This window comes from Bidens hawaiensis, unplaced genomic scaffold, assembly GCF_021521415.1.
Source record: "Bidens hawaiensis isolate Kalapana, Puna unplaced genomic scaffold, B.hawaiensis_p1.1 tig00045935_1, whole genome shotgun sequence".
Taxonomy (NCBI): domain Eukaryota; kingdom Viridiplantae; phylum Streptophyta; class Magnoliopsida; order Asterales; family Asteraceae; genus Bidens; species Bidens hawaiensis.
The window spans coordinates 9,892-22,104 of record NW_027498169.1 but is presented as its reverse complement, the minus strand read 5'-3'; the positions used below and the strand labels follow the sequence as shown (position 1 = coordinate 22,104).

The window sequence follows — 12,213 nt, the reverse complement described above, 5'->3', positions numbered from 1 at the left end:
TATTCCGAAGTTTTCATGGATCCATTAGATAAACACGGGAGACCTATTGTTACGATTTTTCTTGGTTTGTTTGCAAATACACGAATGATTATTTGTTTTTGCTCGATTTGGAGCACGCTATGAACTATGAGCTATGATCTATTTAGGCTTGATCACAATCTGTTTACACACTATGTTGAACACCAGTTATACACATGTTGCGCGCAGTGCTTTGTTATTATCTATTCATATCTATTAAACTTGATTTCTCACCGACACGCAAGTGTTGACGTTTTATTTTAACACATGTTCAGGTTTGCTGTAGCTGATTTTGGAAACTCGAGGACACGTAGGATGTTTTCTTTTACTTTGGACCTAGTTTAAAATATAACAAGACAAATTTATGTATTTGAATATTATGAGTTATGATATGTGATTTATGTTACTTTATGGTGTGTTATGCGCATGCGCAATGAAATGTATTTATTAAATATTGACACCCAAATAGTGTCACGAGTAATGAAACAATTCGTAGCGCCCCGATGTATAATCCGCCATCGGTCGGGGTGTTACATTTTATGACCCTACGAAAAAATAGGATCAATTTGACGCCCATAAAGCTTTCCCGTGGCCCGTTCGAAATTTTGTTACTACAGCTAAAGGGGTATGTTCATCGTTCGCCCGAAAAAACTGAGTATGGGGCTATTCACCGAATCTGACCACATTTTCGGTCCTGGGGACTTGCATCGAATATTTTATGACCCTACGAAAGAATCGGATTAGTTTAATGCCTCTAGAGCTTTCACGAGGCCCGTTCGAAATTTTGTTACTACGGCTATAAGGGTATGTTTACCGTCAGCCCGAAAAAACTGGGTTTGGGCTATTCACAGAATCTGACCATATTTTCGGTCCTGAAGACCTGCATCGAATATTTTATGACCCTACGAAAGAATCGGATTAATTTGATGTCCTTAAAGCTTTCCCGTGATCCACTCGAAATTTTGCTACTACGGCCAAAGGGGTATATTCGTTGTCAGCCCGAAAAAACTGAGTATGGGGCTATTCACCGAATCTGACCATATTTTTGGTCCTGGAGACTTACATCGAATATTTATGACCCTACGAAAGAATATGATCAGTTTGATGCCCCTAGAGCTTTCCCGTGGCCCGTATGAAATTTTGCTACTACGGCCTAAAGGGTATGTTCACCGTCAGCCCGAAAAAACTGGGTTTGTGGCTATTCACCGAATCTGACCATATTTTCGGTCCTGAAGACCTGCATCGAATATTTTATGACCCTACGAAAGAATCGGATCAATTTGATGTCCAATAGAGCTTTTTCGTGGCTCTCTCGAAATTTTGCTACTACGGCCAAAGGGGTATGTTCACCGTCAGCCCGAAAAAAATGAGTATGGGGCTATTCACCGAATCTGACCATATTTTCGTTTCTACCTGTATCGAATATTTTATGACCCTACGAAAGAATCAGATCATTTTGATGTCCCAAGAGCTTTTCTGTGGCCCGTTCGAAATTTTGCTACGACGACCAAAGGGGTATGTTCACCGTCAACCCGAAAAACTGTGTATGGGGCTATTCACCGAATCTGATCATATTTTCGGTCCTGGAGACCTGCATCGAATATTTTATGACCCTACGAAATAATCGGATCAATTTGATGTCCATAGAGCTTTCCCGTGGCCCGTTCGAAATTTTGCTACAACGACCAAAAAGGTATGTTCACCGTCAGCACGAAAAATTTGTGTATGGGGCTATTCACCGAATCTGACCATATTTTCGGTTCTTGAGACCTGCATCAAATATTTTATGACACTACGAAATAATCGTAACAATTTGATGTTCCTAGAGATTTTTCGTGGCTCGTTCGAAATTTTGCTACTACGGCCAAAGGGGTATGTTCACCGTCAGCCCGAAAAAAATGTGTTTGGGGATATTCACCGAATCATATCATATTTTCGGTCCTGGAGACCTGCATTGTATATTTTATGACCCTACGAAAGAATCGGATCAATTTGATGCACCAAGAGCTTTCCCGTGGCCCGTTCGAAATTTTGCTACTACGGCTAAAAGGGTATGTTCACCGTCAACCCGAAAAAACTGAGTATGGGGCTATTCATCAAATCTAACCATATTTTCGGTCATGGAGACCTACATAGAAAATTTTATGGCCCTACGAAAAATTCGGATCAATTTGATGCACCTAGAGCTTTCCTGTGACCCGTTCAAAATTTTGCTACTACGGCCAAAGGGGTATGTTCACCGTCAGCCCGAAAAAACTGAGTATGGGGTTATTCACCAAATCTTATCATATTTTCGGTCCTGGAGACCTGCATCGTATATTTTATGACCTTACGAAAGAATCAGATCAATTTGATATCCCTAGAGCTTTCTCGTGGCCCGATCGAAATTTTGTTACTACAGCCAAAGGGGTATGTTCACCGTCTGCCCGAAAAAACCGAGTATGGGGCTATTCACCGAATCTGACCATATTTTCGGTCCTGGAGACCTATATCGAATGTTTTATGACCCTAAGAAAGAATCAAATCAATTTGACGCCCATAGAGCTTTCCCGTGGCCCGTTCGAAATTTTGATACTACGGCCAAAGGGGTATGTACATCGTCAGCCCGAAAAAACTGAGTATGGGGCTATTCACCGAATCTGACCATACTTTCGTCCTGGAGACTTGCATCGAATATTTTATGAACCTACGAAAGAATCGGATCAGTTTGATGCCCTTAGAGCTTTCCCGTGGCCCGTTCGAAATTTTGCTACTACGGCAAAAAGGGTATGTTCACCGTCAGCCCGAAACTGGGTTTGGGGCTATTCACCGAATCTGACCATATTTTCAATCCTGAAGACCTGCATCGAATATTTTATGACCCTACGAAAGAATCGGATCAATTTTATGTCCATAAAGCTTTCCCGTGGCTCGTTCGAAATTTTGCTACTAAGGACAAAGGGGTATGTTCACCGTCTGCCCTAAAAAACTGAGTATGGGGCTAATCACCGAATCTGACCATATTTTCGGTCCTGGAGACCTTAATCGAATATTTTATTATCCTACGAAATAATCGGATCAATTTGATGTCCCTAGAGTTTTCCCGTGGCCCGATCGAAATTTTGCTACTACGGCCAAAGGGGTTTGTTCACCGTCAGCCCGGAAAAACTGAGTATGGGGCTATTCACCGAATCTGACCATATTTTCGGTCCTGAAGACCTGCATCGTACGAAAGAATCGGGTCAATTGATGTACCTAGAGCTTTCCCGTGGACCGTTCGAAATTTTGCTACGACGGCCAAACAGGTGTGTTCACCGTCAGCCCAAAAAAACGTGTATGGGGCTAATATCTGAATATGACCATATTTTCGGTCCCGGAGAACTGCATCGAATATTTTATGACCCTACGAAAGAATCAGATCAATTTGATGTCCCTAGAGCTTTCCCGTGGCCCGCTCGAAATTTTGTTACTACGGCCAAAGGGGTATATTCACCGTCAACCCGAAAAAACTAAGTATGGGGCTAATCACCGAATCTGACAATATTTTCGGTCTTGGAGACCTGCATCGAATATTTTATGACCCTACGAAATAATCAGATCAATTTGATGCCCCTAGAGCTTTCCCTTGGCCCACTCGACATTTTGCTACTACGGCCAAAGGGTATATTCAACGTCAGCCCGAAATAACTGAGTATGGAACTAATCACCGAATCTGACCATATTTTCGGTCCTGGAGACCTGCATCGAATATTTTATGAACCTATGAAATAATCGGATCAATTTGATGACCCTATAGCTTTCCCGTGGCCCGTTCGAAATTTTGCTACTACGACCAAAGGGGTATATTCACCGTCAGCCCGAAAAAACTGAATATGGGGCTATTCACCGAATCTGACCATATTTTAGGTCCTGAAGAACTGCATCTTATATTTTATGACCCTACGAAAGAATCAGATCAATTTGATGTCCTTAGAGCTTTCCCGTGGCCCGTTCGAAATTTTGCTACTACGGCCAAAGAGTATGTTCACCGTTAGCCCGAAAAAATTGAGTATGGGGCTATTCACCGAATTTGACCATATTTTCGGTTCTTGAGACCTATATCGAATATTTTATGACCCTACGAAATAATCGGATCAATTTGATGTCCCTAGAGATTTTCCATGACCCGTTCGAAATATTGCTACTACGGCACCCTACGAAAGAATCGGATCAATAATTATGCCCTGATGCCACCCCGGGGCCCGTGCGAAATTTTTTCAGTTTTGCCAAAGGGGTATGTTTACTAGCCGGAGAAAAAACTAAGAATGGGTCGAACCACTGAATCGGATTATAAATTCGGTCTTGGAGACTTCAATACAATATTTTATTACCCTACGAGATAAACAGATCAATAATTTTGCCCTGACGTCACCCCGGGGCCCGTTCCAAATTTTGTCAGTTTTGCCAAAGGGGTATGTTCACTGTCCGGCGAAAAAACTAAGTATGGGTCGAGCCACTGAATCGGAACAGAAATTCGGTCTTGGAGACTTCCAAACAATATTTTATTACCCTACGAGAGAATCGGATCAATAATTATGCCCTGACACCACCCCGGGGCCCGTTCGAAATTTTGCATGTATTGCCTAGGTGGTATGTTCACTGGCCGGAGAAATAACTGAGTATGGCTCGAACCACGTAATCGGATTATAAAGTCGGTCTTGGAGACTTCCATACAATATTTTATTACCCTACGAGAGAATTGGATCAATAATTATGCCCTGACGCCACCCCGGGGCACGTTCGAAATTTTGCCAATATTACCAAAGGGGTATGTTCACTAGCCGGAGAAAAATCTGAGTATGGGTCGAACCACTGAATCATATCAGAAATTCGGTCTTGGATACTTCCATACAATATTTTATTACCATACGAAAGAATCACAACTATAATTAAGCCCTGACGTCACCCCGAGGCCTGTTCGAAATTTTGTTAGTATTGCCAAAAGGGTATGTACACTGTCCGACGAAAAATGAGTATGGGTCGAACCACTGAATCGGATCAGAAATTCGGTCTTGGAGACTTCAATATATTCTTTTATTACCCTACGAGAGAATCGGATCAATAATTATGCCTCTGACGCCACCACGGGGACCGTGCGAAATTTTGTCAGTATTGCCAGAGGGGTATGTTCACTATCCGGAGAAAAAACTGAGTATGGGTCGAACCACTGAATCGGATCAGAAATTCGATCTTGGAGACTTAAATACAATATTTTATTACCCTACAAGATAATCGGATCAATAATTATGGCTTGACGCCACCTCAGGGCCCATTTGAACGTTTGCTAGTATTGCCAAAGGGGTATGTTTTCTATCCGGCGAAAAAACTGAGTACCGGTCGAACCACTGAATCAGATCAGAAATTTGGTCTTGGAGACATCCATACAATATTTTATTACCTTGCGATAGAATCGGATCAATAATTATGCCCTAACACCACCCCTGGGCCAATGTGAAATTTTGTCAGTGTTGCCAAAGAGGTATGTTCACTCGCTGGAGAAAAAAATGAGTATGGGTCGAACCACTGAATCGGATCAGAAATTCGGTCTTGGAGACTTCCATACAATATTTTATTACCTTACGAGATAATCGGATCAATAATTATACCCTAACACCACTCCGGGATCCGTTCAAAATTTTGCCAGTATTACCAAAGAGGTATGTTCGCTGTCTGGAGAAAAAACTGAGTATGGGTCGAACCACTGAATCGGATCAGAAATTCGGTCTTAAAGACTTCCATAGAATATTTTATTACCCTACGAGAGAATCGGATCAATAATTATGCCCTGACGCTACCCCCGGGGCCCGTTCGAAATTTTGCCAGTATTGTCCAAGGGGTATGTTCAATAGCCTGAGAAAAAGCTGAGTATTGGTCGAACCACTGAATCGAATCAGAACTTCTTATTTGGAGACTTCCATAGAATATTTTATTACCACGCGAGAGAATCGGATCAATAATTATGCCATGACGCCATCCCGGGGCCCGTTTGAATATTTGCCAGTATTGTCAAAGGGGTATGTTCACTGGCGGGAGAAAAAACTGAGTATGGGTCGAACCACTCAATCAGATCAGAAATTCAAACGGACCCCGGAAGTGACGTCAGTAAACATACCCCTTTGGCTATACAGGCAAAATTTTGAATGGGCCCCGGGGTGACGTCAGGGCATAATTAATGATCCGATTCTCTCGCATGGTAATAAAATATTTTATGGAAGTCTCCAAAACCGAATTTCTAATCCGATTCAGTGGTTCGACCAATACTCAGTTTTTTCTCCGGCCAATGAACATACCCCTTAGGCAATACTGAAAAAATTTCGAACGGGCCCCGAGGTGGCGTCAGGGCCTAATTATTGATCTGATTCTCTCGTAGGGTAATAAAATACTGTATGGAAGTCTCCAAGACCGACTTTATAATCCGATTACGTGGTTCGAGCCATACTCAGTTATTTCTCCGGCCAGTGAACATACCACCTAGGCAATACATGCAAAATTTCGAACGGGCCCCGGGGTGGTGTCAGGGCATAATTATTGATCCGATTCTCTCGTAGGGTAATAAAATATTGTAAGGAAGTCTCCAAGACCGAATTTCTGATCTGATTCAGTGGTTCGACCGATACTCGGTTTTTCTTCGGACAATGAACATACCCCTTTGGAAACCCTGACAAAATTTCGCACGGGCCCCGGGGTGGCGTCAGAGCATAATTAAATATCCGATTCTCTCGTAGGGTAATAAAATATTGTATGGAAGTCTCCAATACCGAATTTCTGATCCGATTCAGTGGTTCGACCCATACTCAGTTTTTTCTACGGACAGTGAACATACCCTTTTGGCAATATTGGCAAAATTTCGAACGGGCCCCGGGGTGGCGTCAGGGCATAATTATTTTTCCGATTATTTTGTACGGTAATAAAATATTGTATGGAAGTCTCAAAGACCGAATTTCTGATCCGATTCAGTGGTTCGATCCATACTCAGTTTTTTCTCCGGCCAATGAACATACCCCTTTGGCAATACTGGCCAAATTTCGAACGAGTCCCGGGGTGGTGTCAGGGCATAATTATTGATCCGATTCTTTCTTATGGTAATAAAATATTGTATGGAAGTCTTCAAGACCGAATTTGTGATATGATTCTGTGGTTCGACCAATACTTAGTTTTTTCTCCAGCTATTGAACATACCCCATTGGAAAAACTGACAAAATTTTGAACGGGCCCCGGGGTGGCGTCAGGGCATAATTAATGATCCGATTTTTTCGTAGGGTAATAAAATATTGTATGGAAGTCTCAAAGACCGAAAATCTGATCCGATTCAGTGGTTCGACCCATATTCGGTTTTTTCTCCGGCCAGTGAACATACCCCTTTGGCAATACTGACAAAATTTCGAACGGGCCCCAGGGTGGCGTCATGGCATAATTATTAATCCGATTATCTCGTAGGGTAATAAAATATTGTATTGAAGTCTCCAAGACCGAATTTTTGATCCGATTCAGTGGTTCGAACAATGCTCAGTTTTTTCTCCGGACAGTGAACATACCCCTTTGGCAATACTGGCAAAATTTCGAATGGGCCACGGGGTGGCGTTAGGTCATAATTATTGATCCGATTCTCTCGTAGGGTAATAAAATATTGTATGGAAGTCTCCAATACCGAATTTCTGATCCGATTCAGTGGTTCGACCCATACTCAGTTTTTTCTCATGACAGTGAACATACCCCTTTGGCAATACTGACAAAATTTCGAACCGGCCACGGGTTACGTCTGGGCATAATTATTGATCCGATACTTTCGTGGGGTAATAAAATATTGTATGGAAGTCTCCAAGACCAAATTTCTGATCCGATTCAGTGGTTCGACCCATACTCAGTTTTTTCTCATGACGGTGAACATACCCCTTTGGCAATACTGGCCAAATTTCAAACGGGCCACGGGTTATCTCAGGGCATAATTATTGATCTGATTATTTCGTGGGATAATAAAATATTGTGTGGAAGTATCCAAGACCGAATTTCTGATCTGATTCAGTGGTTCGACCCATATTCAGTTATTTCTCCGGCAAGTGAACATACCCCTTTGGCAATACTGGCAAAATTTCGAACGGGCCACGGGGTGGCGTCAGGCCAAAATTATTGATCCGATTCTCTCGTAGGTTAATAAATTATTGTAGGGAAGTCTCCAAAACCGAATTTCTGATCCGATTCAGTAGTTCAACCGATACTCAGTTTTTCTCCGGACAATGAACATACCCCTTTGGAAATACTGGCAAAATTTCGAATGGGCCCCGGGGTGACGTCAGGGCATAATTATTGATCCGATTTAAAACCGAAACTTACAAGCTCAAATGGTAAAACCGAAACTGAGTCGATTCCAAACCGTCTATTGAATACCGAAACCACAAATCTGAACAATTTTCAAAAATTCAAAAACCAAAGTTTCGGTTTCTTGTTTGATTTTAGCCCAAAACCAAACCATGCAACCCCCCTCCCGACTCCATTAAATTAATTACAAACCATTAATTTCCAATAATATCTTCAACAATTCAAAGCTTGGTTATAATTGTACCTTTAATTGTTCTTGTGACTTGAATGCACCCACCATTTGAGAAATTTTGCCGTCATTTGTCTGCAAACAAATCAGGGTTTAGGTAATAAAATGGAACATATAATTATTATTTTCATTCTTTTATTATTCTATAATCACAACATATAATTTTAGAAAAAATACCATTTGAGAAATTTTGTTACCAAATTGAGTTCCATCACCAAATCCAAAGGTTTCATGTATTGGCAAAACAAGCCCTCATGGTTAATTTTATTTTTAAAAATGTTTCGTTTTCACGATCAATAAGGTTGTTCTAAAAGTTGCTTTATGCAAGGTGGCTAAACATGAGAAGCCATGTCTTGAGTCTTGACAACCAATATGTATTTATACCTTTTGTATTTGACACTTTTAGTTTTCTCGTTCCTGAAGCGGTGGAATAACTTACTCGAGTCTAAAGGGTTATGCATAGTAATGTTTCGACCCTAAGATCCATGAATGAAGTTTTTAAAAGATTGAGAGCTTGTTGCCCGTTTACCTTCTGTCTTTTGATGTAAACGCTACTTTTTTTTTATATGTATAAAAGTTTACCAGTAAAAAAAAGTATTTTCTTTTCCATTCTTAGTTATTAGACATGCGAACTTGAGTAAACTAGATAGGTAATCTTATGGTTTTGTTATATAATGAAAAAAGTTCGGATCAAGAAGATGCTTGTGGTTGGAATAACACGAATGGGGTCGAGGAATTTACGATAATAGCCGTGAGGAAAGATTTGGAAGCCAAGATGGGAGGTAACACGGTTGCCTAAATATTCCTGTTACGTAATTTGGTCCCGCTAAAAGTAAACTATTTTGTTTGGCGACTAAAGATACCTTAGCCTTTAGAGGAGTTGCGATTCAAAGCCTTATTGCTTTAGGTGAGGGTATGGCTTGGAATTGGTAGATCATTTACTGATCACGTCTATAAGTGCCAGAAGAGTTTGGTGCCAAATTTTATGTTTGGCTAATAATACCAATCTCGTCAAACGTTCACATAGTTTAGAGATTTGCTAGACTTCGGGGAATTGCATAGAGACTCGAGAGAAAAGAAGAAATTAATTCAAGCTATCATCTTGATGACAATGTGAAACATTTGAATGCATAGGAAGTAGGAACAATGAGTCTAACAATATGGTGTTCTCACTTCTTAATTCTCATAATATATAAATGTGTGAGATATATTCTAAGATTTGCATTTAGATTTGTGTAAGCGTTTAAGAAGAATGTGATCGAGTTCAAAAAATTTCCTTCTAAGTGAAAATTGACGTTGAAATGATCTATACTCTACTTCAACTAGCCCTTGGCTCGCCTTATGTTCATCACTTATATGAATAACACATTAGTTCAAAAAAACTTGTAAATATAAGTTTTGAATACACACAAAATACTCGAATATGTAGAGGATAAATTGTAAGAAAATTTGTAATAAATAGACACTTTTATATGTTAAACAAGGCGGGAATTACATGGTATTAATTGTCTAAAAATAACTTTTAAGTAAATAAAACACATATCTTATAATACATCGTTTTTAGGCATTTTTTTCTGATAAGTTTTTAGGCATTTAATTTTTTTAGACATTCATTTGATAATAAATAGAACACAGAGTTCTAGCCCCCTGAAGTTTAAGTATGCAACAACTGTATTAAAACCTTCACTGGCTAATAATCATTCATATAATCTGCATACCAGTAACAAGCTTATTTCATTAACCCAAATTCAAGATTTATAACCAAAAACATTTGCTTGATAAACATAACATAATGTAAATTCGATACATTCTTATATCAACTCCGGCTCCTTCTTCCCAACCATCGAATCCAACTTCATACAAACCGCCACTTTCCAAGTCGTAAACAAACACACGCTTCCATCTATCCGTCATTAACACGTCTCCCTCTTCGTTCCAAAGCCCTAAAACCTTTATCGAGCCATTAGCAAGAGGCGGCTTATGCTCGAACTCACAATGCATCACCCATCCTCTCTCCTTCAACACCCACACCTTCACACCCCGGTCAACAATATTATACGCGTATCCAAGTTCACCGTCTAAATCAACCAACCGCTCCATAACCAAATCGTAAAGAGAAGGTAGACCTTCATGAGGCGGATTCATTACTCCGAATTCCTCCTTAGCCATATCAAAGGCTATTATTCTCCGTCCTAACTAGCCATCACCAGCATTACGAAATTCGTTACTAGTTAACCAATGCAGACATCCATTAACGAACACGCCTTCACCAGTTACTGGACCACACGGGCGCGTGTGGTATCTTTCTCCACGTGTTCGTCCCCAAAACATGCACCATGGCGCATACATTCTCCTTTAGTCGATTAACATCTAATGACTCATCTTGTAATCTTAATACAACACACACCATCTTGAAACTATTAGTGGAACCATCAAAACCAAGTCCGCTTGACTCCTCGACACATATTCGTGTCGATTCTTCAAGATCAATCCCCCATGACCGCTCTCTTGAGTGTAGATAACTAATCGGTGTGATCGTCTCATAACGTTCCCTCGTTAGAGGATGGATCACAACCAGAGTGGTGGAGTCAGGGCAACGTTGTGACGAATACATCAACCCGTTGCAAGAGCCTAGGATTACGCCATTAGGGTATCTAGAACTCGTGTTGGTACACATAAACTCCATAGCCGGTGGCTTCTTTGTCACTTCTTGGGTACAAGTGCTTGATGATTTTTCGTTATGTTCCAAGAAACTGAGTCTGCATGGCGAGCTGGAGTTGGGATGAACCCAATTTGACCCGGGTTGATGGAACATGATGAGCGTTGGAGCGGTTGAAGGCGCTCGTTTTGCATGCATGGTTTCGAGGTGGGGATTTTTGATGAAGTTGCGCCATTGATTGCTTACGCAACGGAATCGAGCTAGAGATTTCACCGGCATTCTTGAGAAGATGTCGTACATGTTATCGGAAGGCAACTCAGACATGATGATTATTGTGGTTTAAGAGTTTAGGGTAATTGGTTTGATTATAGTTTGTATGTAATATCCAAGATGTTGGTGATAGATATATATATAGATTTTAATAGTCGGTTGATATATGTTAGGGTTCATAAAAATAGGAAAGTGGCTCAATTGATTTATCTAAATTTAAAACACAAATCTTAAACTTCGTGATTCTTAAAGTAACTTAGGCTACAAGTAAGTTTTCTTCATTGTTATTTTTTAACACATTATTTCACTACTGCAATTAGTTCATTATAATTGGATTTTTTATTTTAAACTATTTTGCCTCATGTGTATGTTATTAGAGGCTATTTGCCCGGCTATCGGTTCATGTCTTAACGTGTTTAACAGGTTAGAGACGACGCGATTAACGCAAGTATCAAACATGAAAATGACTCGTTTAACAATTGATTTTGGTGGTTTGAGCTTGATAGTTATACATTTTATATACCAAGAAAAAGAAATGATGTACTCTAGTGTTTTAATTTAAATATTTAAAGTATAAAATAGCATAGCTCACATTTTTACTAAACAGGTCTTATCGTGTCTAAACAGGTGCCCATTATGACGGCCCTACTATTTGGTTGTGTATTTAGGTAGGTACGGGCTAACTGAAAAATGGTTCACACTC

General features: G+C 40.3%; 1 pseudogene; it reads right to left on the bottom strand.

The window, feature by feature from the left end:
- Positions 1-10,278: 10,278 nt before the first annotated feature.
- LOC143596000 (F-box/kelch-repeat protein At3g06240-like) lies at positions 10,279-11,438 on the bottom strand (annotated as a pseudogene).
- Between the last annotated feature and the right edge of the window lie 775 nt (positions 11,439-12,213).